General features: G+C 36.8%; 1 long non-coding RNA gene across 1 annotated transcript; it reads left to right on the top strand.

The window, feature by feature from the left end:
• The first annotated feature begins 1,685 nt into the window (after nucleotides 1-1,685).
• LOC111925632 (uncharacterized) lies at nucleotides 1,686-8,391 on the top strand. The gene is made up of 4 exons (XR_002862346.2): nucleotides 1,686-1,926; nucleotides 6,638-6,740; nucleotides 7,692-7,875; nucleotides 8,292-8,391. It is a non-coding gene; the product is annotated as an uncharacterized LOC111925632 (long non-coding RNA).
• The last annotated feature ends 16,447 nt before the right edge of the window (nucleotides 8,392-24,838 follow it).

The following is a 24,838-nucleotide window of genomic DNA, read 5'->3' as shown; positions in this document are numbered from 1 at the left end:
GATGTCTTATCCCTAGAAGTGTTCAAGGACAAGTTGAGTGAGGCTTTGAGGAATCTGGTCTATTGGAATGTTCCCTGTCTGTGGCAACCAGGATGGAAGTGGACGATTTGTAAGGTCCCTTCCAAACCCAACCACTTTATAATTCTATGAATCTTGGTTCATGAATGTAATATTTTAGGAAGACTCCTGCACAGGAATCAGAAGTAGTACACAATCAGCTTTAGCTGAGAGATTTAGGGGAATGAAGAATATAGTTGATAATTAAGTCACTATATTCAATTACTATAGATACCTTCTTTATGTAGCAAGTTAGTGCTTCCTAGGGAAAAAGCTTTTTATTTATGATTTGAAAATGTTTTGGAGAGTGATCAAATGAGAACTGGACAGACACAATCTTGTGCTTAGATTTCCCGCAAAATTGCTGATAAACTTGAATAGTAATATCTTTTTTTAAAAATGGAAGCCATACAGTTGACCTAGGTGGGATAACAAAATCACAGCTAGAGGAAATTTATATGATCCACAGAAAAGTGACAGGAAAATTCAACATATTTAGTTTCCATTATAGGGAAGGACAATTTCATCATCATCTTTATAGCCTATGTAGGCTCTTTCTGCCTTGCACAGTTCAGCATTACTTCACTACACAGATGTTCATTTTATGCTACAAGTTTCGTGGCAATCAGTCAGGATTAGCGATAAACAAGATGCACTAGCACAGAAAATGTTTTTTTTCACTGAGAACTGACTTGGAAACATCCAACTACTCTATACTTGCAGGTTTGCAAACAGCACATTTGTGTGCAGGCAGGGCAGAAGCACACATTTGCCTATGTAAGGATACAGTCTTCATATCCAGTGGTTTTACTGTGCTTAATTTGCAAACACTTTTTATATATATTTTATTATTGTTTCCAGCAGTATTAGAAATATAATAAGCAAACTCTCCTGAGTCACGTTATAAACAAGAAAGCTCTTACTTAAAGATCTTTCAAAGAAGACTTGTTCTGGGGGCTTCAGGTCCGTGTAATTCTCTGAGGACATTCTGCTGAGCATCCACTAAGTGGATCTGACTCCTCCTTCCACCTTAGCCTTGGAAAAAATCGGTACGTGCTCAGGGTAGTAGGTAAGGATTGAGAGTTGAGCTTGGATGTTCATATTCCCACCCAGATCATCTTGCAAGCAAACGTTTTAATGAAGAATTCATACTAACCAAAGTCCTAAAAAAATTGTGCAGGGTAGGCTGCGGCCAGAGGTCAGATCCCTACCCAGCCGCTCTCTCACTTTCATTCTTACACAGTATGGGGGGGAGAAAGATAGTAGTTCGTGAGGCAAGATAAAAACAATTACCATCATTGAAAAAGCAGACTCAACTTTCAGAAAATTTATTTCATTTGTTTCTAGTTAGAAACGGAGTAGGTCAGTGAGAAAAGAGTGAAAAAATCTTCCCTCCCCTTCTATCTAGGCTTAACTTCACCATTCCATTCCCCGCTACCCGGGTTGTGCAACGAGGTGGGGAATGGGGGGACTGCGGTCAGTCCCAGGAGCTACCGATCCTTCCTCCTCGCACATTTCCCTTCTTCAGCCTGGAACATTCCCAGGAGCCGCAGGGAAGTCCCGGCCCGCCCGGGGTCTCTCCCTGGCCACAGGCCCATCCCTGCCGGCTCTCTGCCGGCGCCGGCCCCGCTCCCGCTGTCCCCCCGGGGCTCGCAGGGCTGTTTGTGGCTCGGTTCCCCTGGCTCAGCCCTGGCTGCCGGGCAGCGTTTTGCCCTCCCTTGGCCAGGCTTTCCCCGGGGCTCTCGCCCGCCCGCCCGTGGCTGAGGGGCTCAGCCGGGCCCAGCCCTGGGGCCGCTGCAGCCGCCGGCACCGCCTGGGGCCGGGCCGGGCAGCCCCGACACGGGCCCGGCACCTCGGCCCTTGAAATACGTAGGAAATTGCCTTTGTTTTTCTTCTTAAAAAGAAATATTTATAAGTGTGTAAATATTTTGCCTCATCGCGTTGCGTATGTGTACCTTTCACTGTGGAATATTTGTCTAAAAGGAATGAACCGAGGACCAGCTGCACTCGGTGTCGCTGTGCCACCCCAAAAGCTCAAAGCACAGAGCTAACTTTCTGCAGTATTCATACTTACATACAGTATAGATGAAACAAATGTTGAAGATTAAAACACTGTGTCTGACCTCCATCTATGGGAAATTCTCCCTAGAGCTGGTGATCCATCCTGTAGGTTTCATCTGCTGGGTTCTGCATAGTGCTGTGGAAGTTATTAGAAAAGTGCCATGAGATAAGCCACAGTTTCATAATAATGCTTACCAGAAAGAATTCAGGTCACGAGCTTTCATTGATTTCTTTTTGTGTACCTCGAAACATATTATGAATTTTGATATAGTTATTTAGAACCTAGATACAGCTATTAACATACAGGTATGATAGAATTGGTGGGGTCAATGAAGCGTAAATGTTTTCCAGAAGCTGTTTGTTTGTAAGTCCTCTCAAACTACACTCTTGTCTTAGAGAAACTGAGACAAAACTGAGAAGAATTATTGACAAATTCAATTAAAAAATAAAAAAGGAATTTCCTGTACAGAATACCAAATGTGTACTGGCTGTGTAGAGTAAACATTATTTTCAATAAATGTTTGTTTAAGCAGCATAAAATTTCATGCTTTCATTGCAAAAAGCCTACGCTTGGCAAACTTTCAAAAAATATTTTGAACTTTAATAGAAACAAGTGCGCTAGTGAAGTTTTAATAAGCAAAGAGATGTTGCAGCTTAAGATAAGAGGGCAGTCTGTTTTTCATTATGATCACTGCCTCATTTTTTCAATTAAAGCAAAAAGCCATAAAAGTTTAATTTAGTCTATTATTGTATTGGTTTTTTGGTCTTGTCTCATGTATTTTAAAAGTCACTGAGAATAATATAAAACCTTGACCTTACATTGTGGTTGAGGTTAAATGCTATAGTTACAGTTCAAAAAAAATAATTAGCTTTATAATACACAGGTATTGAATGTTTGATCTTTAAAATTTATTTATGAGATTCTCTTGGGAATGACTCTGTAACAAAAGGCATGATCTCCAACTTTAGGTCTTTGTGACTGTCACAGTCCTCTGGCTGAAAGCTGTGTGGGGCAGTGAATGTTTATGTTAACTCTAAAAAAACAACTGGTGTAGACAGCTGTGTTCGTCTACAGCAAACTTTTGTCCACAGCAATAATCTCTATGAAAAGCTTTAGTTTATACCATCAGAAGTCCATCAAGACCCTTGTCAGTTTTCCATCATAAAGAACTTTTAGCTCCTTTATAGTTAAGAGCTGACAGGAGGAGCTGGGTAAGTTCTCCTGAAATACCAGATGAATCTTTTGTGGATCCCTTCCATGTCTTCTGGTCCCTTTGGCTTTGTGTACCTAATGCCTGCTAAATGTTAAATGTAGAAGAGAGTGCCAGGGTCTGCTGGTATTTCAGAAAATTGTCAGATATGTGTGGGATGGAGGACAAACATTTTGTGTCAGATAGGAAGCAATTCTCAGGGATTTTTTCCAGATTTCAAAATACACATTTTCTTTTATTATGATAAAAATGGAAGTTACTTAGATTTTGTTTTTTTTCTTGCCTTTGGGTTTTTTCTTTGTATTTCTACCAAGCACACTGTATATAGGGTTAGGGAGAAAATAATATTTTCACCTCTTGGCTGCACAAATACTTGTATTGGCATAAGTGAAGAGGCAGTGTAAAATATAGACTTAGGGTATTGTAGTGGTTTTGGCTGAGGCAGAATTAAATTTTTTCGTGATAACTGAATAACATGATTATAATGGGGCTGTGTCTTGCTGAAAAAGGTGTTGATAACTCAGTGGTTGATAACTCACTGGTTTTGTTACTGCTGAGGAGAGCTTACATAGCAGGGAGGTCTTTTCTGCTCCTCAGACTTCCAGCAGGTTGGCTGGGGTGCAGGGAAGCTCAGAGGGTACACATTTGGGACAGCTGACCCCAGCTGACCAAAAGGTCATGCTCAGTTTATAAAACTGTTGGGAAATTTGGGAGGTGGGTAGTGCTCAAGAATTAGCTGGGCATTGGTCAGTTGGTGGTAAGACATTATTTTAATTTCCATCACTTTCTTGGGTTTTATTTTCTTCTCTTTGATATTTTTTCCTGTTTTCTTTTTTTTTTTTTTTAATAGTACTGATTTCTAATTACTAAGCTGTTTTTATGTCAACTCAGTTTTCTCACTTTCAGCTTCTAATTCTCTCCCCCATCCCTCTTGGGGGTGAAAGGGACAGTGAGTGAGGGGCTTTGTGGTGCTTATCTGCCATCTCTAGCAAAACCATGATAGGTGATTTAAAAAATAGATGAAACTTTGACTTCCTAGTTGCCAGATGCATTTTCAGGGATGATTTAGTCTTCTTGGATTCAGAAGTCTTTTGAGATTAAAATGCAATCTCAAAAATACACTGCAGCTGTGATCAGATTCTTTGCAGTCAGATTGTTTGGGGTTTTCAGTCAGTACTGCTCATATCAGCTCTGTTAAGTCAGTTTTATTTTGCCACAAGAAAAAACATGATTGGGTGCAATATGTGCTTTGGTTGCTGGTCTAGTCCCAAACAGCAAAAGAGCTAACCCAGCTGAGGATATTTTGCTCTTTTATATGTGGATATTTTACTTCTGTTAATTCAAGGTATTGCTCAGATTTGTTGAGCTGCTAAATTGATTGCCTGGGCAGTGTCAGGCATATTCATGATTAAAATGTATACAGCAATGTGCTGTTGAAAGTAAAACATAAGGAATGAATATTAATATTCATTTGAGATTTGGAGGATTTTGCTGTGGTTTTCTTGAGACATATGTAAGTGAAAATAAACTATTCCTGTGTACTGAAAAAAAAAAAAACTGAACCAAAACCCAAACAAACCAAACCCTTGAAAAATCTACATTGGGAAAACTTACTTATATTTTAAAACACAGATATATATAACCACTGGAATTTTGAAAAGATTCCTGTCAGCCTCAGTGGCAAAATACATTTGACTGCATACAGAGGCCCAGATTTTGTTAATGGCCGTTTTTGAAACAAAATATCTGATTGCATACAATTTTCTCTTCAATTATATGTCTCTCACATCATTAATTTAACAGCTACTTCATTAAAGTAATAGCTACCATTCCTTGGTGAGAAGATTATTAGCAAAGTTTAGAGAGAAAGTGAGCTGATCAGAGTTTTGGAAATTTTAATTTGGAGTGGCCTTGGCCATCATTCTGAATCTTTTGAAATTAGATAAATTCCAGGTGCTTTCATTTACTGTGTTAGATACATGAGTTATCAGTGTGAATAACAAACATTCCATGGTCATCTAACTAGGGCATGAGATACTTCAGCATAGCTGATCTGCTAACTTTTTGTTTCCTCTTGTAGCTTGATGAATTCAAACAGGTTCACTGCTACCCTCTAAGCCTTGCAAGAGCTGGGCTTTTTGTTTCTGCAATACATTTTTCAGTTACAGATCACTACAAATATCAAGTGTCTTAGCAGTTCCATGATAATGCCAGTAATTAAAAAAATAGAGAAAGCAGGCAGTAATAAATGTTAAAGGTAACAAGTATCCTTCTTTAAATGTTGTTTTTAACTTCTTGTTTCATTTTCACTGTAATATCCATGATCAAATATTTTGTTTTATTTGATTTCGAATTTTTAAACTTTTTGTTGAATGTTAGACATTTCAGTGAAGTCCTTGTATTTCCTGTCACCCAAATTGTCTGAAATTTAACCTATTGATACAAATCAGTTGCATGATATTGAAAGTGAACCCACATACACAATATAAAAGCTTAATACTTCTGAAGAGGAAATACCTCTCAAGACTACTGACTCAGGCAAAGGCTGGCCTTCATGACACCAGAAACAGAACTGTCTTCACAGATTTAAACCATTGCCCACTATATGCCTTATTCATACCTGAAATGGTTGGTAGGACTTCTGCCATGCTGATAACAAAACACCCACTTTTCCCAATCTAGAAGGGTAAATGGAGACCATATACAATACAGTCAGACTTGGGCTGAAGTGGAATTCTGCTACAGAGAGTTGGTGCCACCAGCAAATAGCTTTCTGCCAATAAAACATCAACATTAAAAGGACTGTGCAAAGCCTGGAAATTGAACTGTCCAAGATTTGCACTGATTTTCCTCATATATGTAGGCCTGAGAGAAACAACCCTAAACTTATTATATGAATGGATCTTCAAATTTCATAACAAAATTAAGTGTATTTATGGTTGGGTTATAGTTAGGTCGTCGGTAAATTTAAAATATGGGGTATTCTAGTCACTTTGAAAAGAACTATTAATCAGATGCTACTTAAGTTGATAAAGTTATAGAATTCAGCAATTGCAAAACTTATAAGACTCTTCCAATACTTTGAAAAATATTTTTATTTTGTGTTTTCATCTTTTGTGTTTGCTTTATATGAACACCAAGTGTTTTGCTTGCATAAATGTTCTCAGAAAATCATTTTACCCAAATTCTCTGAATTCACAGCACATATCAACACAATCCATCAACAAAATTGTGACTAAAATGAAATGTTAGTAAGTAATTGAGTGTGAGTTATCCTTGGTTATTCAGCTATATACTGTTTTTTGCAGAACATTTAAAGTATTGGGAGTATTTTTCAAAACATCCTGCTGCTTGAAAAATGACAGGTAATCAAGCTTTCTATTGGAAGAGGTCAAAGGATGTTCTGTCATTGTAAGTACATTTTTCATTTTTAAGTCTTAGAATAATAGAATAAACTGCATGTTTGTTAGTTTATCTGTAACAAGTTGTGAATTTTTATTAAAAATTGATTTCTGAGAAGGACTGTGTTTTCCTAAGCCTGGCATGGTAAAAGCAATAGCTCTTTAAATAACTACTGAACTCCTGAAAGAATGTAGAGCAGCAAACCCAAAAATATGGAAGGATTGGATGCTTATACTCAGAAACAGATGAATATTTAATGCAACTTTTAGAGCATTCACAGTATTCAGAAGAAAAAAAAATTGTTAGACTCAACGCATGTATTATGTTTCAGGACAGAATGTCCTAGACCTGCTACAATTACTGTCTGCTTTAAATCAGATTCTGCCATTGTTCTGTCTAATATCTGCTTGAAAAATAGTCCCTTTGTCAGCATGGGTGAGATCCTGACTGTCCAATTTAACACATCTCTATATGAGTCTAAATTAGAAGGCTCATTAGAGTGTACTTGGAACACAGGCTTGTGCCTTTGTCACGCAGGCTGTGTGCCTAAGGTTAGACAGAAATATGAGGATTTGTAAAGTGCAACTGCAAAGTCTACTGAAATACTATTAGGGACTCTGATCTGTGAAAAATTTGAAATAGGGATCTAATAGGTTGAAAGAAAATCACTGTCACTAGAAAGAGTACTTTTACAGTTGTAGTAAAAGTCATACACCTGGAAACTTTTGATCCAACCACGGGTTAAGATATCAAACACTTCTGAAGTCCATTTGTATTTAGATCTAGAAATACTTAACCTGTATCATGCTCTTGAATGTTTCTTTGTAGATGTACATCTTTAAATCTGATACATATTTCACTGTCCATTTGCATGATTTTTACTAATGGCTTTTTAGCTATTACAATAAAAAGGATTATGTTAAATCTTACATTCTAGTAAAACATGTCATATCTTCTCAGAAGGAATCTGTTCACCTGTGATACTTAAAGAATGTCAACAGACAATATGAAATAGTAACAGAAGAGTGAAAAGGATACGCAATGTTGAACACAAATTCTTTGTCTTATTCTGGTTTGATAGCTGAATTTGACCTTGTTTTAAAGAATTTGGCTGGAGTTGGGTCAGTACTGGAAAAAAAATAAGGTAAGATATGAGAAAAATAATTTTGGGGCTGAGAGATTATGCAGTTTATACATTCGAGGAAGCTGTTTCATTTGGAAGAGATGTTTGCCAAGGAAGCAGATACCTAGAAAATAAAAAATCTGTCAGAGGCAAATCTCCATGTTAAGATTTAGAAGTTGTTTAGACCCTGAAGAAAATCATATTTGTATGAAAGAATAAAAGGGAAAGCAGATTAGAACTCAGAAATAAAATACAAGGGAAGATTTCTTTATTAGGGAAAAAAATTATCTGCATACCTGAAATACAGTTACTGTAGTATTTTGTCATGGTGTTGGTACTCTTGGCAAGATTAGTGTTGGTTTTTTGTTGGTTTGTTTTTAAGTAAAGAGTTTACTTTAAAAAGGCTCTTCCAAATTGTTTGGGATTGACTTTATTAGGGCAGAAGTGTCAGGCTCTACACTGTGTAATGAAGAATGATAAAATGCTTTCAAGTGGAACTGAGTGTATCAAGCTTTGAGACACAGCTTCTACATAAAAGTGAGTTATTTGATTAGAGAGTCACTAAATCAAACCTGAAACCACAGTCTATGGAGACATATATCTTGAGCTACCTAGCTTCTGTTATATCAGACACAGACATTTTAAATGCTGTTTCGGTTTATGAAATAAATCAATTTATGCTAATCATTTCCAGATGACTTACATAGTACTTAATGATGTATAAATAGCACTGTTGAAGATGCACTTGGTAAATGTGAGGAGCTTTTAGATTCCAGAAGTTTGTATTTCAGATAATCATAGCATACAGGCATCCATTAAGAAAGTCTGCTCAGGCCAGTTCTGCTGACTTTTGGAAAATCTTTTCACTATCTGAGTTCCAAAACTACTAGTTATTTCTTACTCAAGTGAAAAAAAAAAAAAAAAAGCCTAAAATTCAGCAGATTTTTTTTTTTTTTTTACTTCTAGTGGAATAAGGATATTCCTAGAAGGATTCAAGAAAGTTGTCTTTATGTTTAATATTCTTTGTCCTTTCTTCAGTTGCTATTCTGTCAGTGATCTAGTTCAGAGAGACTTTTTAGTTGATAGGTTCAATGAACATATCTTTTAACATGAATGTGCCTATAGATGTGTCAACATTTGTCTTCCATGACTAAGTATTAATCCTAGCTAATCCATCAAAATTGAGCACTTAATATTCTCTCCTGATTTACAGGGTTTTTTTCCTAACAATACCAGTAAAGCTTTTATCTTCATACTGCTGGACTTCAAAGATAGCAGTATAAATCAGAAGATAAATATTTTTGGGATAGGTACATCATCCCAGGTGATTATCTTAGCCTGTGATGGATGCAAATATATTGATTTTAAAAGAATATATCTCTGCTAGAATGAAAAAAAATGACCCCATACAGTGACTGGAAAAATCCCAGCCATGCTTCATTTATTTTTTTCAAGTGAATATGTTACTCCTCCTATTTACTTAGCAGAAACAGTTGCCTTGAAACATCTATTTTATTCAATCGTCTGTATTGTTCAATTTTTTTCAGTCAGAAAAATAGAGCACATATTCAAGATTTAATTTCCTTATTCAGTGAATCTGTATCAGTGTAATACTTCTGTTGAATACCTGTATAAGCTAATGTGAAGTGAGAGTAAGGTTTTCACTCAGGTGCCCATTAGAATGCACAACAATATATACAGAATGTGGCAAATAGCATTGGTTAAATAGAAAGGGTTGACATATATTACATGATTGAAACATTATTTCACTGCCAATATATTTAACTTTCTCAAATGATTCAATCTGACAGACTCTAGTTTGACTAGAGACAAAACAGGTACATTTGATTAGAGAAAGTATTTTGGTATGTGTCAACTGAGCAGTTAGTGACTTATAGTTCTTTCAAATAATACATTAATCTGTCACCTACCTCAAAAGCCCTTAGTTATTACTAAGTTATTAGTCATTACTCCTGAATTCTGATTTTTCTTAATTTTTTTGAATTTTGTTATGTACACTTCATAATCTAAAGTGCGGAAAGAGCAGATAGAAGAAATTATGATCAGATTCTCAGACTTAGAATTTTATACTAAGTGTAGTTTCATCAGTTTCAATGGAATTACTCATGGAATAAAGCACTAATATAATCTGAATAAGAATGTGAACCTCCTGTAATAAATCTGATGGTGATTTGCCAACAGCGATCTGTGTCGTTGTTGTGCCTTACAGAACAAAAAAAACTAATTACCATCTGTTACTGAAGAAAAGGAGTCTATAACATATAAGTCTGCTACTAGAATAGGATATGTCCCTCCTAACCCTGCTTCTTCTTATCATAAGTAGGTGGAGTGTGCAGAACAGATAAAATATCAGGCTTTTGATGATTATGATATAAATATGTTCAGAAACATGGTAAAATCTGAAAAGCTAACAAGTAGAGGTTTACTTTTGTTAATAACATTACTTGCTCCAAGTGAAATTAGAGTATGATTTCCATACTTTCTGAAAAACTCGTCTTTAAAAATGTTGGGACAGTCATCAATTAGTAGGTGGGCATAACAGGATCTCCTCTGATCAGACCTCTGGTACTCGGTCTGATGAAGTTTTATCAGAGGCTTTGTGGAATCTCATTCCACAGGTATATCTTTTCTTCTGCTGCTTCTCTGAAGTTTGTCCTTGGCAAACCAGATAGGCTTTAACCCATAGGCTTATTATGGCATTCAGCATTAGGAAAATAATCATTGTAGTATCAATTAATGAAATTAGAAGGAAGCCAGTTGTAATTTACTTGGCTCAGAAAACAAAATATGTTGATCAAACACAATTACTTAAAGGTTCTCAAAGAATAAAATTGGGTCTGTGCCCTTTTTTTCCATTATGAAATATAAACAAGGTCAGAAAATTTGTTATTTGTCTTTAAATAAGTGTTGCTTATATTCACATTAAATATTTAAAAAACCAAATTAATCTCTTTCTTGGAACATTTTGAAGGCAAAATAATTAATACCTGAGTAGTGGGCAGCATTTTTAATGTCAATCATCATGTAAAGAAGAGTAAAAATGTTCTCATGCCACTGACATGAGTCACATATAGTCATGACTATTGGACCGTTATTACCTGATAATTTTGCAGACAAACTCAACTTGTCTGTAACATTGGTTGTAGCATATTTTTAAGCAGAACCTAGCAATCATATTGATCATGGCCACAAGATTGTCGGTGAATAAGTTTTATAAAAACTATACATAAAAAGTCTGAATTTCTCCAAAAATTGAAATGAGACTTACAACTTCTCTTTTGGTCCTACTGCTGGAGACATAATTCAGTTAGCAGGGACAAGTTAAAAAACCCAGGGGTATGGGCGAGTTACCTTCTAGTGTTTGCAGCCAGCCTGGAAACTGGTCCATAACTGGTCTAATAATTTACATGCTTACTTCTCAGCTAACCTGAAAGCACTTCCAATTGATTTTTGTGTGTTGAAATCTATGTCCTCTTTATTCTCTGTGCTATCAAATCTATAGCATTTCAGGACTAGGAGCAATAATGGTACCATTGCCATATTTTATGAGGCAATAATAATGACCGTAGTGAAGTTAAAAGGAAGAAATGTAATAAAGGGAAGTATATATGCCCTGGAGTATAATCATGACCATTTTTTTCCTCATCCTGACTGAAGGTATATCTTTCTGTGAGCAGGAAGATTTAGAAACAGTTTCTATGAAAGAGGAAGGTAAAGAAAAGGGCAATGTGTGATAACAACTGCTCTCTAGCTCTAAAGGGAACATTCTCAGCTGGATGGAAAAGGTGAAGATTACCATGTCATAAATTCTTAAAGACTCTCATTTTCTCCAGTGTTGTCACAAAACTCTCTCTGTTTGTTGAATAAGGAAATTACAACTTTAAGTTGTTGGAAGCTGTCACTGCCAACAAGGATGCCAGTTACATTTTTGGAACAGTCTCTTACTACACCATCTGGATGCCTTTAGTACAGAGTCCAAACATGAAATCACTTGGGACCACATTTGTAACAGACATACTTATTTGAGAATAGGAAACATTTTACAATATTTATGTAGTGTTTTTTGTTTTTTTCCTCCATACAGAAATACTTAGCTAAATCCTTAATAATATACAAATAAACTAGATTTCTCATCTTTTCATAATGCAGCTCTTTATCTGATCTTTCTTAGTGATTTTTAATAGTATATGGGATATAGATGACAGGATGTCACATTGTGGTTTTAACATTGTGAGGCATGCAGAGAATAACCAGGGATCACTACCTTATTCTTTCCAGAGTGACAGCTGCACTCTCTACACTGCAGTCTTGTATTCATATTTACATAAATGTTAATTTTACTGTCTGGTAGTAATTTTTTTGTTTACATTTTCACAATATACCCTTTTCTCCTAGAGGTATACAATGAAAATGCATGTTCAAAGTAGTTGAATGCTTGATGACTGAGGCTCATATCTGTTACAATCACATGTTGCAACAGCAGTTTTTGCAATAACTCATAGCTTCTGTAACGTCCGTGCTGAGCATCTGTTTTGAGCTTAGGCTAAATAGATGTGAATGTTATTTCACAATGATGGAGTATTACTGCTAAATTTTCAGTTATGCAAGCAGGATCACAGTTTTTTCTCAGTTCTACCCAGTACCTGTAGTCTTTCAATATACAAAACCAGAAATAATAAAACATTATAAACTGGTGTTTATAGCATTACAAAATGGTGTGTATTTTTTTGTACTAGCTTAAATGTTACCCTCAAATGTGGTCCAAACCTGTGCATAGAGGGACAGTATGTTCTTTTGCTTTGTCCTCAGTTCACAAAAACTGATACTTCAATCTGTGCATTACCATAGCTGTAGTTCCTTTGAAATTGATGTACTTGTATCCATGTAGACAATAAGACAAAAAGAGAAATTGCGTAGCTGCTTGCAATGTGACAGGATGCTTTATGAAGCAACAGGATATAGCAACTTGTTACTCAAATAAAGCTATTTCTGTGGCTAATTCAGACAAAAACAGAAGAAATGAGATTTGCAGATTTGTGCTTCAACAGCAGTGTTATTTTCTTGCAGAATCACAATCTTGAATTGCCAGTGCATCCTACTGTGCCAGTAGAATTTTCAGTTTTACTAAAATTTCACTTTAGGAAAAAAAATAGGATCCTGGAAAATTATCTATGCATATAGTCAACATTACTTATCTCTAGATAAAAAGGATGAGAATGTTTTTTGATACATTTTCTACTTGGGTATTGAACTGAGAACTGAATGTTTTGTGTAAGGAATAGAAAAAAATTATTGGCTTTTGTGTCCTCTAGCTCCTCCCTTTGTTCTTCTTTTGCATTACATTGTATTAACATCACAGTTCAAGAGAAACAATGGAGAAGTGTATCTCTGCCTCATTTATTAACTTCATTATGATGACTGAGCACTAATGAACTGGAAGTATCAATTATATATATATATAATCAGAATAAGATGATATGATAAGGTTGTTTAAAAGAAATGCAGTGTATTTTGAGAATAAGGATCATTTAAATGGCATAACATTTCTTCCTGGGCAGAAAAGAAAATGTGTGTTTCCAAACAAGAAAAAAAGAAAAAGATAGAAAAAAGCTTTTTATTACACTTTTATGTTTTACTTCCTGTTTCTGACTGCATCAGCTACAAGCTGGGTGTCCACAGATCTCTATTACTTTCAATGCTTTCCACCCTCATATTTTAGCAAAAATAAAAAAAGCTTTAAAAACATGTAAAAAAAAATTTCTCAAGTAAGGAAGTTTCTCCAAAATGGAATTTTCAAAGTCCTCAAATTATAAACAAAAATATAATGACCTGTGGTTTGCAATGCAGATAAAGGGAATGGGTAGGGCAAGCAGATGCTAAGCACCTCTGAAAAGTCAGTCTATCAAATCAGTGTCCATTTTCTTCCAGAAATATAAAACAGGAATAATAGAAATGCCCAACAAGTTGGTAGACTTATGCATAATTCACTGAAATATCTAAGATGCTCAGATACTATGGTGATGAATACTTACAGCTACAATGGTAAATAATAGAAGTAAGCAGAGTTAATTATTAATTTATGCAATGTCATTTCTCTTGTCTCTGCTGAAAAGGACTAAAAATTAGATGAGTTTGAACAACAAAATAACTGGTATTTTTCTTCTTGAAAACTGCTGTAGACAGAATTTAAAAGTTGAATCATCTAAATTATTTGTGACTATGTCAAAAACAAATTTTGTCTTTTTTAATATGTAAACAACTTCAGTTAATAGTACTGATAGCTGTGAATTTCAATTACTAGATATACATTAACAAAATAAACGTACACATCTTTAATTTTTAATTTTCATTTTAGTCTCTTACTTTATGTTGCATAAAAAGCAGAAGCTGAAGAGATTTACTTCTGGTTTAGGCTCTGCTTAGATATTATGTGCAGTACCAAATCAAAATCTTCTTGTATTTTCTTGTCCAGGAGAAATCCATAATGTTATTTGGAAAACATTCTCTCAGTGGTTTCACTTTTTATGCCACCTTTTCCTATTTGCTTCTTCAGGGAAAATGGCTTTAGAAGAATTGTAGCATGAAAGAGTAGAGTTCCCATCCCCACCAAAAAAGGGCTTTGAAGTACTGTGCCATCACGGAATAGCACCAGGGTGAACTTGGAAATGAGGCATGACACTTGAATCAGATGTGGACCAGATACACACAGAAAAAGCTTATGTCCTTTTTCTCCTCTTCTACATCAAATGCCACTTTCACATTTTGTACTAGTCACAAAAACAGGGTCCTCACTTCCAGAACTTCTCTTTCTTCCTGTCTTGAGTGTCTCTCATCCTCCCTCTCAAACACTATGCAGACATTCTGTCTCACAGCCTTGGAAAAATTAAGTCATCTTACCTGTAACAACATTGGCAATTTGCACTAGTTGAAATGGAATTGATCAAATTTCTAGAGTAGTTCTAGTTAACTTTCACACCTTTCAGTTTCTTCTCTCCTCTGATGTTTTAGCTTTAGCTATTTAGTTTTAGCTTTCATATTCAGTTTCTGTACTACATTGGTTTGTAGCTCTGAACTGCATATGGAGTGTTAGCAAGTTCTCTTCACAGTTTGGTTAGACAAAACAATCCTTTTCCAGGCTGAGAACCACAGTCACTGTTGCAGCTTCAGGCCCCAAAAAGTATAAAGAGAAGTGAATTGGGGGGAGCAGTACTGGGAGAATGTGATTTCATAACCTGAAGTTGTAATTGGACAATTAACCCCAATATGAAAATGGACCAAACTCATAAAAGTGTGAGAACTCATGATCTATCACCCATCTTGGGTGTAGCCTCGGCCAGGCTCTTGTGCTGCCCAAGGTGTATCTTTTGAAGGGTTTTTAAATAAATAGTTACTTTGTTTCTTTACTCCATCTAGCCTCTGTTCTAGGCAGCCTCATGGTATCACTCTCATGGTATGACTGGACATTAAACACTTTTCCTCTGAGCTAATAATTTGATCTTGAATGAAAAGTGCAGAATTCTCTGGCTGGATAGTCTGGCAACAACTGCAGTATTTTAGTGCAAAAGGTCAAATACTCTTGATTTTGGAGTGTAGTGTATTTCTGTTTATCTTTGGCTTCATCTCTAGCTGGCTTCCTTTTTTTGTTGTGGCAGATTAAATCAAATTTGTAGCACTAATCTTCTGTAAGTATATTATCATTAATCATGTAAATTGTGTGAAAATGTCTGCTCACAATGAAAGAACAAAGATCTCAGCAAGTATGCTCTTTAGAATAACCAGCCATCATTCTGTAAAGGTTGTTAGCAAGCTTACAACATTTTAGAGCAACTATAATAGGTTAAAAGACATTAGATTTTACTTGTGGGAAAGCATGCAAATATCACTACTCATTCTGAACCTCTAATCTTCAGTTTTGGCTGTTTCTGTGTAACATTTCCCTTGTGAGTCTTCTTCTATCCATGTTTCAGTAACAGAGATGGGCCACTCAGCATTTGGTTTGGTGGGTTGACCTCATCTAATGGAACTGACTCCTTTCTGCTGCATGTCAGAGAGAAACAAAGGCATATGATAAGATTCATGGATTGAGAAATGAGCCAGTTTAATAGGCGGAACAAAAGGTAAAAAAGAGGAGAAAGGAGAGAAAAAAAGAAATTATTTCCTTCTTCCTATGAGCAGACAGAGATCTAACCACTTCATGGAAAGCAGGGGTTCAGAATGCGTAGTTACTTGGAAAGAAAATGCTTTAACCATCAACATCCTTCTTTGTTTGTTTGGGTTTTTTTGTTTGTTATTTTCTTTCTATAAACTTTTATTGCTTAACACAACATCATATGGTACAGAACATTGATCACTTGCTTCAGTTGTATCCTCCCAGCCTCTTGCTCACCTCCAGCTCACTGGGGAAGCACAGTGGGAGAAAGTGCAAGTGCTGTTAAACCACAGACAAAACACTGCTGTGTTATCAGCACTGTTTAGTCACAAGCCAAAGCCCAGCACCATACTGGCTGCTGAAAGGAAGGTTACATCCCAGCCAGGCCTGGAATAGGTGGGGGACCAACAGAAGACTAGAAGGCTCACTGCTTCTTTCTCTTTCCCTATGACAGTTCTGAGTTTATGCTTGCTGCATTAAATGGCAGATAGGACATGAATTTTCAGAAAAAAATTATTTTTCAGGCCATGCTGTTAAAATAATTTTATTTCACCATGGAGATTGCAGTATTGGGAATGGCAGGGGAGATATTTGAAAGATAGTATCTTCAGCAAATACTCTGTGCTTTCTGGAATAGTTTTCAAGGACTGTTGCTCTAGCATAGTGCCACAGAAAGTAACTACGATATATACAGCATTTAATTTGACATTTTCAGTTCTCTGTGTATCTTTCAATGTAGGTACAAACTAGTAACATTCATTAAAGAATAGTGGCACTTCCTCTTCCCAGCACAGTGCCTGGACTTAATTTCAGAATCATATCAATGGTAGGTGAGAGAGATCACCAGATGGGCTGGAGACTCTCAAACCACAGAGGAGTCAGCTGGGGTATTTTATCACAGCAAGGTGTGTTCCACTTGTCTGTTATCTAGAGAGTGTGGATTGACTACAGCATGAATTAAAATATTGGAGATTTTTAAATGTACAATGGCTGCTTCGAATTGAAATTATGTTAAAAATCAAAAAGCGAAAGACGACATACCTAGGTGAAAACTAAAACTAAAATTGTTGTAAACCTTTTGTATGGATCTTCATTGGGTACTGTGTCATGTTTGTATGGTTGGGTTTTGGTAGTGGGGGAACTAGAGGAATGACATCAGTGAGACATGGTAAGATGTTTCTGCCATGTCTGACACAGCCAGTGCCAGCTCCAGAACAGATTTGTTTCTGGCCAAGGCCAAGCCAGTCAGAGGGGGTGGTAGCACCTCTGGGGTTACATATCTAAGAGTTAAAAAAAAGTTACTGAGCAATTTTAATTGTGGCCAGAGAAGAATGGGATAAGAACATGTGAGAGAAACAACTCTCCACACATCTAGGTCAGTGCAGAAGGAGAGGCAGGAGGTGCTCCAGGCACTGGAGCACAGATTCCCCTGCAGCCCACGGTGAGGCAGCTGTGCCCCTGCACCTCATGGAGGTATGTGGGGATGAAGAGATCCACTTGCAGGCTGTGGAGAAGCCTCATAATGGAGCAGGTGGACTCCTGAGAGGAAGCTGTGACCCTGCCTGCTGACCCATGGAGAGAGGATCCCATGCTGGAGACATTTTCCTGGTAAGACTTTTGATTTTGTGGGGTACCTACACAGGAGCTGGCTGTGCCTGAAAGATTACCTCCTGTGGAAGAATGACCCATGTCTCAGCAGTCTGTGAAGAATTGTTGCCCATGGGATGGAGTCCTGTTGGAGAAGTTAATGGAGAACTGTCTCCTGTGTAAGGGATCCCATGGTGAAGCAGGGGAAGAAGCCACTCTTCCTAAGCAGTGGCAGAAACAGTGTATTATGAACTGACCATAACTCCCATTCCCTGTCTCCCTGCAGTACTGGTGTGGAGGCGGTAGCTCTGTGAAGAAGGGAGGACTCAGGGGGAAGATTTTTAAGATGTATTTTCTTCTCTTTATCCTGCTCTGATTTTGTTGGTAAAAAATTCGGTTAATACCCCCAAGTTCAATCTGTTCTATGACTGTAACTGATGAGTGATCTCTTCCTGTCCTTATTTCCACTCACGACTGTTTAACTGTATTTTCTGTCCCCTGTTCAGAAGGGACATGAGTCTGCTTCCTTTGCAGAAAAAGGTGATAGGGAGGCTTTTGTGGGTACCTGGCATCCAGCCAGGGTCAACACACCATAGTCTTTTTGGTGCTGAAAACTGGGAATGAAAAGGGACATTTAGGGATCTCGGAATTTTTAGTCTGTCTAGATATTCTAATAACAAATAAAATATTCATCGTTTATCTGTTGTGTTAACCAAAAGACAAATTTCATTGACACTGTTTGTTAAGTTTAAAGTTAGATTGGTCTCTAAACATACATTGTTAAACAGTTTCTTTCTGCATCTGTCTTCCTCTGTTTGTCTGTCTCCATACCTTATTTTACTTCTTCCAAAAGAATTAACTGCTAACAAGAGCTCTTGGGTTTGTCAGCTAAACTTCACAGACAGTTTAGCAAGCTACTTATTATAAATCTTCTTAGAGAAAATCTTGTTTTAAATGACATAGTTTGCATTTGAATTTATAATGCTGAAGTAATATTAGTTTACAGGTCTATAGGAACAAGAATAACAACAAAAAATAAATGTAAGCTGTGCAATGAACATCCCTTCATTTTCATGAAGAAAAAGCTGCAGCTTAAAGATCAGCTGTTGACAGAAACATGGTTTCTGATCCAACAGCTGGAGAAAATCCTGAATTAAAAGATGTCCTTTGTTAAGTATCTTACAAGAAATAGCCATACACTTGCATAGCTAATCCGAGTTAACTGATCTTCAAAAAGACATGACAACATAACACATGGGCTGTAGCTTGTTAAAATGCCCATAAATCATTATGACATGAATAATAAACTTAGCTAAATGCATGGTTGTCAGTTCTATAGGATTAAAAAGTGCATTTGAAGGGTTTAATTTAAAGGGTTCATATAAATATCCCTAAGGCCTCCCATTAATGCACAAGTTGTTTTGCAAATTAGCTTTTTAAATTGCCAGTGACAGCAAAAAGAGAATTTATTTTTTTCCTTTGGATAAAACCTTTACACAAATGCCATAAAGCCTTCATGCCATGGTGACTAAGACTAGATCTAATGAAGAAATTAAGCATCTACAGCTTAGGTCCTACAGTGTTTTAATGGTTAGTCCCTCCTCATTAACAGAAGTCCAGAAAGAGGTACTGAGTTTGCCTCAGATGAATAGGGCATTCAGATTCCACACCATTCATTTGAAAATCTAGATGTTCATCAAAGAATTTTGGTTGGTTCTCATTCATTCTGAAACAACAGGATGATAGGATGCTAGGAAAATTGCTCAAAGTTGTTCAGGGCTTTATCCTGAAAATCTTGAACCCTGAAAATCTTCAAGAATGGAGACAGCACAACCTCTCTGCATTGCCTCTTCAACTGCTTGACTGTCTTCAGAGGAAAAAGTTTCCTTGCAAAGGACTGTTTTTCCCTGTGCTCGCTGTCTCTCATTTCCCCACTGTGCACCACAGCAAAGGTGACTCTGTCTTGTTGATAAACTATACAGAGGTACCAGCAGGCTGCATTTTTTCCACCCAAGGCCATTTCTCCTCCAGGCTGAACAAGCCTGGTCCCTCAGACTATCCTCACAGGAAAAGCGTCACAGACCTCAGCCAGCTTGAGGGCCCTCCATCCTTCCTGTGCTGGAGGGATCTCATAGCTTGGAGTACACAGATGGGAATTTAGGAGTGCTGGACAGAGAAGAGTCCTTCCCCACAGTGTCCTGGTTATGTCCCTGTGAATAACTCCCAGGGTGCTGTTGGCCATCTCTGCACCTGGACACACGACTGGATCATGCTCAGCTAGTGTTTTCCAAGGCCTTTGGGTTCTCTCCATCCATCTGTGCCCATGCTCTCTTGCCAATGGAAGCACTGACATTGTAGTAAAGTTCAATACTATGAACTGACTGAAATAATACACCTAGTGTTACTTTTCAAAAGACTGAGAATGAAAATAAGATCGTTAAATCTCCAGATGAACCAGCAATCCATCACTGCTAGATGTTCAGAGTATTGAACTGCAATCACATACTTTCTGAATTTTTGGTGTGGTGCCTTAATTCTGTCTAAATCCCATTTTAGATTAATATATCTTTTACTAAATGATTATTGATAGCTTCTAAATATGGTCTTATAGAAGAACATTTGCTAGACCCTGGCTTGTTGAAACCTACTCCAGCACTACATTGTTCTTAGTTTAAATCAAGTTTTCTAGGATGTTTCCTTTGTTGTTGCTTTATGGTTGTGTTTGTCTAACATGTTGGTTTTCCTCAGACAGTTTCCTGGCAAGGATATCACTCTGGTCCACCTCAGCTGTCAATAAACTAGGATGAAGCATTTCTGCATCCACTCTAAACGCAAAGTACACTGCTGGGATTTAGCCTTCCACAGGAAATTTATTTCTGGAGTTACCCAGAAATGAACAGATATACTGCCACTGTTCAAAGAAATGAAAAAGGCAGAAAATTTTATTAATTTTCTTAACAGTTTTAAAGCAAATATGAGGAGCAAGATAGCCTTTCAAAAGGAATCTGAAATTCTTCTCTCCTTAAATTAAAATCATCTGGCTGTCATTGTGTTCAAATAGTGTACAATGTAAATTAAAATAAAATTCTCTAAATCCACAGAAATCTGACAGTAAAATTACATATCTCTCTTCAAATGGCTAATAGAACGTTGAACTGTGACCTTAGTATGACTTCTACTAATGTTTGCTCTAGGTTTCCTTTACAGTCTGAGCATTTTTTTTTTTACTTACAAACTAATTTGGGAGCAGAGTTAACAACATTCAAGTAACTTTGGGGTTTTTTGTAGGTTTTGTTGGTTTGTTTTGTTGGGTTTTTTAAGGTAAAGGTAAATGTTCAAGGGTGTTCTCTGGGAGGACTTTACAAAGAAAAGGAAGATGGAATAGAACTAAATGCTGGGATCAGAAAATGTCATAATAGAGTCTTCTTTTTTCATTATTTTTAGCAATTTTTCCTTCTCTTCCTGCCATCTACAGAAAAATCCTTGATGTTTATAAGGTATTTGTTGTATCTTATATTGAAAATGAAAAATGGTAGACTGGTCCAGCAATTCTCAAGCAAAACAGATATTTCAGTACCTGCTTTTTTTTGTGTCAAATATTTTATTTTTTTTTATTGATGCTATCTGACAGTTCCTGAGTTCACGATACTAAATGAAAGAAATCAAAATTTTATCGAAGTCTTCACAGGATTTGGTGAAGTGTTATAAAGTATGGCCAGGATTTTGTCACTACTCTTTCCATAATGAGATTTTGGTTACAGATGTGGAATACTAAAAATTAATACAATGTGGTATACTCAAATGGGCTACTGTCAAATGAAGAAAAAATTATGAACAAAGAAAATGGGATTTAAATCTTCAAATAAAAAGAACCTCATAAGTCATCAAGTGAAAGGCATATGCAGATTAAAAAAGAAATTAGGGAAATCCTTCAAAAAGAAAAAAAACCTCCAAATTTCAGTGGTCTAAAAGTTTTTTTTAAAAGGCCAAGAGAGTATTTTTACAGAAGTATTTGATGCCATTGTAAACTAATATAAAAACAATGAAAGATTAATTCAATTTTTGATGCCAAGTCCACCAAGAACACATATGATTATCGCACATGCTTCTTAAAATGTGTTTATTTAACCAGGAAATTCAGTGTCTAAATGTTTTGCTTTCTTCCAATAGGTTCCTATCAGGTCTCAGCTGATAAAGCACCACTTCTTGATCACCTATGCTTTGGATTTGACATAGGCTTTTGATGTGAAACTTGCTTTATTTTTTCAGCCAGTGTATATACAGGAAAAAGTACTTAAATATTTTTCTTACAGAAGTTTAAGTTGTTAATTTGTTACTTTTTTTTTGCTTATTTGTGTTCATTTAAGCAAAGCTGGCCCATGGGTTTGGAATTTTTTTCCCCTAGTTCAAGCTCTTGTCAAATTGCACTAAAATATGCTAATACAATATTCTTCTCCCTACTCTCTTACCTAATTTAGCATTGAACGTTTATGCTTAAAAGTAAAACTGATTGTATTGGTTTGGCACACAGTTCTTTTTGGTAGCAGGGGGCCACAGAGGTGGCTCCTTTGAGGAGCTGCTGGAAGCTTCCACCATGTCCAACAGAGCCAATCCCTGATGTCTCCAAAGATGGACATGCTGCTGGCCAGGGCTGGGCCAACTAGAGATGGGGATAACACCTCTGTGATAACAGATTTAAGAAGAAATTCAAACCAAAATGAGGCACAGGCTTTTTTTTTCCTAGCTGGAGAAGAGGTGAGACCATGTGAGGGAAACCACATGGAGACACCAAGGTCAGTGGAGAAGGAGGGGCAGGAGCTGCTCCAGGTGCCAGAGCTGAGATTCCTCTGCAGGCTGTGGTGAGACCAGGGTGAAGCAGCTGTGTCCCTGCAGCCCATGGGGATCCACAGGGGATGCAGGGATCCAGCCACAGCCTGTGGGGAAGGTGCCCATGCTGGAGTGGGTGGACGCCTGGAGGAGGCTGTGATCCAGTGGGAGACACAGTGGAGAGAGGGCCCTGCTTCCAGGCTGGAGCAGCCTGTCCTTGGAGGGCTGCACCTCTGGAATAGTGACCCACGTTCCAGCAGTTCTGGGAGGACTGTGTGCCCTTGGGAGGAATTCATGTTTGTAGCAGGTGCAGTAGGGCTGCTGCTCATGAGAGTTGACCCACGCTGGGGAAGTTCACAGAGAACTGTCTGAGAAGAAGTGCTGCAATGAAACATTATCCCTGTTGACCTTACGCTGTGATGTTTTGGATGTGGCATTATGCCTTTATTTTTTTGCCTTGGAAACACTGGTGTTGGATTGAATATATGATGGTTGAACAGACAGTCAACAGATTAACAGGACTGTGGGTGAGCAGGGGCGTAAGAATATAAGACTGTCTATTCAACTTAAGTGCAATAATTCTGCTCTTTTTATAGTCACATTGAAGCTGAAAAAGTTATTCTTTTCAGTAACTTCGTTGGATTCACATATCACCAGCTGTTACTTTTCATTGACTCAACAATTTTGTGGATAGCTGTTGCTTTTACTTAATGTTGTGAGTTTGAAATTTGCTGCTATACGTGAAATGAGTTGTATTTGTTCTTAAATTTTATAATTACACATTTCTCTCATGAGAACATGTCATGACACATTTAAAAACATTTAATTCTTTCTTTCATCCAGCATATTCTCTGAGATACCTGTTTATCTTCATTGGATTTTATCAAGTTTTAAAATTTAGTTTAAAATTAATCCAAAACGTATCTTTTAGATAGATACTGCAAGCTCTTTAAATAATATTTTTTCAGTTTAAATGGCTATAAATGATATTTTTTAGTACAGAGTGATTATCAAAAAATAGTATGTCATTTCTTGCTTGGTATTCTGAGCTGTCATGTTCTGACATTTTCAGTATAGTAAGGATGATCAGAAAATGGATAAATTTTCAATACAGGGAGAGTAATATTTAGATGTCCTGCTGTGTAAGTAACCTGCAGTGATGTCACACAGAACAAAAACACTGAATGAGAGAATCAGTCATTGTTGAAAGTCAACAATGTTTTGTTCCTAGAAAGAAACTATTTTATTTTAGAAGTGTTCAAAATAGAAAATTTCACTTTTTAACTAAAGGGTTTTATAAAAACAAACAACTCTTGCGGACACTCCTACTAAATTAGTTTGCTTTGTGAGGTTTGCAAAAACCTGTGTGGGCAAACCTGGTAGATTAGGCTTTGGCCTGAATGCTTAAATCATGTTCCTGTGGGGTTCATGAGATTTAATGGTTTTGCATCTTATGGTTATTTACTGTTATTTTTTCCTTGTGTTGTTCTTTTGCTTGTTAGTAAACTGTTATTTTGAACTTACGTCTAATTGTATGCATTCTGTATTGGTGGGAAGGGATTGATTAAAATTAAGGGGAGATAACTGATTTTAGAGAGCCCACCTTCTAAATTGTCTTAAACCAAGCATATGGTTATTTCTGCTGAATCTTTTGGTTTTTCCACAAAATTATTATAAAAATGAATTTTGTCTAGTTACAGCTTTTTTAGCTTCACTGTCGTGTTAGCTCCTCTTAAAAAGTCTCATTTAAGATTTTTTCTGCAGTACTTTGCAGGACATTGACAGGACTGCTATCAACTTTTGTCTCCATTCCCTTTTACACATTATGGGACTTCTGGATGTCTCCTTGTATGACAAAGAAAGAAGTAATTCTCCAGTGAGTTACACATGAGAGGTCTGACATCCCCTGTGAAAGAATCCATTTTCGTAATTCAATTTCCTGCTCTGGACAGCTAATGAGGGAAGACAAGATTGTATTTTAGATGAAACAGATCATCCAAGTTGACAGCATAATTTACTCTAACAAATAGGTCTTGTCCTGAACCCACCTTAGAAACACCAACTCTGTTTTTGTTCAGTTCATGAAGAAAAGCAACATGTTTGTACATGACATTCACGTAAAATGAGTATAAATATCATCTTAAGGAGTCATACAGACTGACAGCACTAGGATGAGTAGTGATCACTACCTGCATTTCCTTACATGGCACACTCTTATGGTTTCAAGGATGTCTTGTTAGTACAGTTTTTTCTGTCATCAATCACCTTTCTTACTGCCATATTCTCTGTCTTCCAAGCTATATAAGTTGTTCTCATTACAGCTGGCCTTTATACCTCCTGTATATAGTGCTTGGTTTATTTGTCTAATATTAAATTAAGCCTTATGTATCTGTCATGTCC

This window comes from Cyanistes caeruleus, chromosome 1 (assembly GCF_971803275.1).
Source record: "Cyanistes caeruleus chromosome 1, bCyaCae1.hap1.1, whole genome shotgun sequence".
Classification (NCBI taxonomy): Eukaryota; Metazoa; Chordata; class Aves; order Passeriformes; family Paridae; genus Cyanistes; species Cyanistes caeruleus.
This window is presented reverse-complemented; position numbering and strand designations above follow the sequence as displayed.